Here is a 6236-nt window from a genome sequence, read left to right on the forward strand (position 1 = left end):
ATGATTATTCGTTCGCCGGAACCAGAAGTTAAAATTTGATAGATAGGGATCCCATAAAAACTTATTTCGAATGGGCCAGACCAGGTCATTTCTCAAGAATAATAGCTAAAGGACCGGATACTACCACTTGGATCTGGAACCTACATGCTGGTGCTCATGATTTCGATAGCCATACCAATGATTTGGAGGAGATCTCTCGAAAAGTATTTAGTGCCCATTTCGGCCAACTCTCCATCATTTTCCTTTGGCTGAGTGGTATGTATTTCCACGGTGCTCGTTTTTCCAATTATGAAGCATGGCTAAGCGATCCTACTCATATTGGGCCTAATGCCCAAGTGGTTTGGCCAATAGTGGGTCAAGAAATATTGAATGGTGATGTAGGCGGTGGTTTCCGAGAAATATAAATAACCTCTGGTTTTTTCAGCTTTGGCGAGCATCTAGAATAACTAGTGAATTATAGCTCTATTTTACTGCAATTGGTGCATTGGTTTTTGTGAGCTTAATGCTTTTTACTGGTTGGTTCCATTATCACAAAATTGCTCCAAAATTGGCTTGGTTCCAAGATGTAGAATGTATGTTAAATCATCATTTAGCAGGGTTAATAGGACTTGCATCTATTTCTTCGGCAGGGCATCAAGTACATGTATCTTTGTTGATTAATCAATTTCTAAATGCTGGAGTAGATCCTAAAGAGATTCCACTTCCTCATGAATTTATCTTGAATCGAGATCTTTTGGCTAAACTTTATCCCAGTTTTGCTGAGGGAGCAACCTTTTTTCTCACATTGAATCGGTTAAAATATGCGGAATTTCTTACCTTTCGTAAAGGATTAGATCCAGTAACCAGGGATCTATGGCTGACTGATATAGCACACCATCATTTAGCTATTGCAATTCTTTTCATAATAGCAGGTCACATGTATGGGACCAACTGGGGCATTCGTCATGGCACAAAAGATATTTTAGAGCCTCATAAAGGCCCATTTACTGGCTAGGGTCATAAAGGTCTATATGAGATCCTAACAATGTCATGGCATTCTCAATTATCTATTAACCTAGCTATCTCACCATATGTATTCGATGCCCCCTCATCCATATATAACTATTGACTATGGTACACAACTTTCATTGTTCACACATCACCTGTGGATTGGTGGATTTCTCATAGTTGGTGGTGCTGCGTATGCAACCATTTTTTACGGTAAGAGACTATGATCCAACTACTCGATACAATGATCTATTAGATCGGGCCCTTAGACATCACGATGCAATCATATCACATCTCAAATGGGCATGTATATTTTTAGGATTTCACAGTTTTGGTTTGTATATTCATAGTGATACTATGAGTGCTTTAGGGTGTCCCCAAGATATGTTTTCAGAAACTACTGTACAATTACACCCCATCTTTGCTCAATGGATACAACACACCCATGCTTTAGCACCTAGTGCAACGGCCCCTTGTTCAACAACAAGTACCAGTTAAACGTGGGAGGGTGGTGATTTAGTGGTCATGGGTGGCAAGGTTGCTTGGTTACCTATTCCATTAGGAACTGCCAATTTTTTGGTACATCACATTCACACATTTACGATTCATATGACGGTATTGATACTTCTGAAAGGTGTTCTATTTGCTTATAGTTCATGTTTGATACTACATAAAGCAAATCTTGGTTTTCGTTTCCCATGTGATGGGCCTGAAAGGGGGGGACATGTCAAGTATCCACTTGGGATCATGTCTTCTTCTAGCTATTCTGGATGTATAATTCAATTTCTATAGTAATATTCCATTTCAGTTGGAAAATACAGTCAGATGTTATGGTAGTATAAGTGATTAAGGAATGGTAATTCATATCACGGGAGGCAACTTTGCGCAAAGTTCCATTAAGATTAATGGGTGGCTCTGCGATTTCTTATGGGCACAGGCATCCCAGGTAATTCAGTCCTATGGCTCTTCATTATCTGTATATGGCCTTTTTTTCCTATATGCTCATTTTGCATGGACTTTTAGTCTAATGTTTATGTTCAGCGGGCATGGTTATTGGAAAGAACTTATTGAATCCATCATTTGGGCTGATAATAAATTAAAAGTAGCTCCTGCTACTCAGCTTGGAGCCTTAAGCATTGTCCAAGGACTTGCTGTAGGAGTAACCCATTACCTTCTAGGTGGAATTACCACAACATGGGCGTTCTTCTTAGCAAGAATTAATTCCAAGGTTTAGCCAAGGCTTATCTCAGGACCCCTTTACACATTGTATTTGGTTTAGTATTACTACTGCACATGACTTTGAAACTCATGATGATATTACTAAGGAGTGTCTTTATTAGAATATTTTTGCTTCCCATTTCGAGCAATTAGCAATAATTTTTCTGTTGACTTTTGGAAATTTGTTTCATGTGGCTTGGAAAGGAAATTTTGAGGCATGGGTAGAGGACCCTTTACGGGTAAGACCTATTGCTCATGCAATTTGGGATCCTCATTTTGGTCAACAAGCTGTGGAAGCTTTTACTGGGGGGTGCTCTTGGCCTAGTGAATATCGCTTATTATGGTGTTTATTATTGGTGGCATACAATCGGTTTATGTACTAATGGAGATCTTTATAATGGAACTCTTTTTCTATCATTTCTTTCTTCCATATCTTTAATAGTTGGTTGGTTACACCTACAACCGAAATGGAAATCGAGCATTTCGTGGTTCAAAAATGCCGAATCGTGCCTCAATCATCATTTATCAGGACTATTCAGAGTAATTTCCTTGGCTTGGATAGGACAATTAGTTCATGTCACTATTCCATGAGCCAGGGGGAAATATGTTCGCTGGAATAATTTCTTAGATGTATTGTTGCACCCCTAAGGATTAGGCCCACTTTTTACCAGTCAGTGGAATCTTTATGCTAAAAACCCCGATTCAAGTAGTCATTTATTTGGTACCTCCCAAGGGCTTGGAGCTACCATTCTAACACTTCTCGGAGGATTCCATTCACAAACGCAAACTTTATGGTTTGACTGATATTGGTCATCATCATTTAGCTATTGCATTTATATTTCTTATTGCTAATCATACGTATAGAACAAATATCGGGATTGGGCACAATGTAAAAAATCTTTTCGAAGCACATATTCCTCTGGGGCATGGACATAAGGGTCTTTATGACACAATAAATAATCTGGTTCATTTCAATTAGGCTTTGCTCTAGCCTTTGTAGGGGTTATTACTTCGTTGGTCAGTCAACACATGTACTCGTTACCCCCTTATGCGTTCATAGCACAAGACTTTTGATACGAACCTAGGACGACCTGCTCTTAAACCCGTATTATATTAGCCCAGATCTCAATTAATTTCAAGTTCTATTGGAATGGAACTCAACCCCTAACCAACCTATGGTTAGAAACCTTGGTATAATGTAGACGCCACAATAGGGGATGGAAAACCTATTGATAAGTCAAGCTAAAACAACCAATTCTCTAATGGTGTTTTAGGTGTTCTCAAAGAACAAAGAGATAATTAATCTCACAACTATTTTCTTAATCAAATCAAAGTTGTATTCATATTGAAAAATAAGCCTTTAAATAGGCTTTGAAAGAAACAAAATAGACCCTAAAAACCCTAGGAAAAACCGACCACACACGTAAAGAAACCTAGTTGGCCGCAACTATACTTCCTTTCCTAATCTAAGTTTGATTAATTAATTCCTTTATATTAAATTAGGAATTAATTAATTTACAATAAAATAAAACCCTTCCTAAAGTTATTTGTCTAGAAAATAAATAAGAAAAAACCCAAAAAGAAATAAAGTCAATCGCAAATTAGGTAACGAGTTGACTTTGACATCTAGGCTGAATTATGTCTTCAACCGAGCTAAGTTATGTCTGCCTGATGTCCGAGCTAACTTAGGGCCTATCCGAGCTAACTGATGTCGCTCCGAGCTAACTTGTGTCTGGCCGAGCTAAATGATGTCTGTCCGAGCTAAGTTGTGTCTGGACGAGCTAACTGATATCTGTCCAAGCTAAGTTACATCCGATGCCCAAAGTCCGAGATCAGATGCCTGAGATAGTTGATAGCCGAGGTGGAATGTTGTTCGAGGTATGAATGTGCTATTGATGTCCAAAGGAACTAGTTTTGTCCAAGATATGGATGACACCAGTGTTGTCCGAGACATGGATGGGCTGATGTTGTCCGAGGTAAAATGCTCCCTGAGGTGTGGATGTCCTCCGACGCATGGATTCCCTCTGAGGTATTGTTGCCTTCTGAGGTATGGATGTCCTTCGAGACATGGATGGGCTGATGTTGTCCGAGGTAAAATGCTCCACGAGGTGTGGATGTCCTCCGACGCATGGATGCCCTCCGAGGTATGGATGTTCTTCGAGACATGGATGGATGTGTGGGCACGGGCAGAATCTCATCATTCTTCTCCTCTTGAAAAGGATTTGTCATCAAATCAAGATCATCACCTGCAGAAAAAAAAGATAAGTCAGCAACATTAAATGTAGTACGAACATTATACTCACCCGGCAAATCAAACCAAATCAAACTTCCATCTCGACGCAGCATAAGCTTGGACTTCCCTTGCTCGGGAAACCTTTCCTTTCTTAGGTGCAAATCTCCTGGATCAAACACTATCACAACAAAAACTAAAAATTCATTATAGCAAAAATTACTTTCTTTAAAGTTAGCAAATAATCTTTTCCAAATTTTCAAATTGCCACTAAGTAAAGCTCTCAACAATGCAGATAAAGTTCTAAGCAATAAAGACTTTAAATAAATATCTTTGAAATTCATGGTCAGCAATGATTGCTTATTCATAATCACTTTATTAACATCACCAAAGCTAGGATAAAAATTTATATTTTTCCTTTATTGTCTTCCTTTTCCTTTCTCACTCATGGCCATCTCACCTTCCTCACTCTCGGCTTTTGCACCAAATTTCTCACTCTTGGTTTTATTAAAATCTTTCCACACAACCTGAGTATTAGAAGACTTACCTTGGATAGCAAGTTCACCTTTCCCCTCTTGACTAGATGGTAGTCCGCTTGAACTTTCATTTGGGAAGACATCTCCAAATTCCTTCAAAAGAGAAATCATTGAACTTGGCAATTCAAGTTCTTCAAAGTTAGTTTGATCATTAAAATAATTTTCTTTATAAATCATAACCAGCAAGGGTTTTGTACATTCAATAGCCTTGTCAATATCATCAAAACTCAAATAAAAATTCTGGTTTTTCCTCTCTATTCTTTCTTTTATTTTTCTTCCATCGGTTTGGCTCTCATTGGCGAAAATTTCCAGATTTTTGGTGCTCTCGGGTTTGCTCTCTTTTCTCACCCCTCTCTCAGCTTTTTCTTGGTTCTTAGACTCAATTTGGGTTTTAGAAAGCTTACCCTGATCAACAACCTCAATCTCACATTCTTGAAAGGATGGTGAAGCCATTGGTGCCATAATTGCTTTTTCCTTGAGCTTTTCGGCTTCTCTCCTTTGTTGCATTTGTAATTGGTCTTTGTAAACCTCTTTAGGAGATAATGGTTCCAGCTTGACCTTCTTCCCTTTAAACCTGAAAACAATACTATTTTCTTGACCAAAATGAGTAGCATCTTTATCAAATTGCCATGGTCTACCGAATAGTATATGTTCAGCAATCATGGGTACAGTATCACATAAAACTACATCCTCATATCTACCTATATTAAATTTTACTTTGGATTGTTTATTCACTTTTATTTCACCACTATCATTAAGCCATTGTAATCTATAAGGTTCTGGATGTTTAATAGTTATTAAGCCTAATTTATCAACTACAATGTTACTAATTACATTTGTACAACTTCCACTATCAATAATCATACTACAAATCTTACCTTGAATTTCACATTTGGTGTGGAAGATGTTCTCTCTTTGAATTTCATCCTCATCTTTGTATGCAACAAGTAATCTCCTAGAAGGCAAGTTTAATTCAGCATTGAATGCTTGTAGTGTCTCGGCTTCTTCTTTAAGTTCTTCTTTTTCATGCTCGTCCTTAATTTTAGCTTCATCACTATCGGATTCCAACTCGCTATTATCCTTCAACACCATGATTCTTTGAGTTGGGCATTGGTTGGTAGTATGTCCTCGACCCTGGCACTTAAAGCAAGCAATATCTCTAGCCCTTGGAGGCTTAGGATCATATTTACCGTCAGATTTGTGTGCTTGAACAAGGTCGGCTTGATTATCTTTCTTTGGCCGAGTAACACTTCCTTCATCTTGAT

At 38.2% G+C, this 6236-nt stretch overlaps 1 pseudogene; it reads left to right on the forward strand.

The window, feature by feature from the left end:
* On the forward strand, window positions 1-2221 carry LOC132804212 (photosystem I P700 chlorophyll a apoprotein A1-like; annotated as a pseudogene).
* Window positions 2222-6236: the final 4015 nt, after the last annotated feature.

The sequence above is a fragment of the Ziziphus jujuba genome, chromosome 6, assembly GCF_031755915.1.
Source record: "Ziziphus jujuba cultivar Dongzao chromosome 6, ASM3175591v1".
NCBI lineage: Eukaryota > Viridiplantae > Streptophyta > Magnoliopsida > Rosales > Rhamnaceae > Ziziphus > Ziziphus jujuba.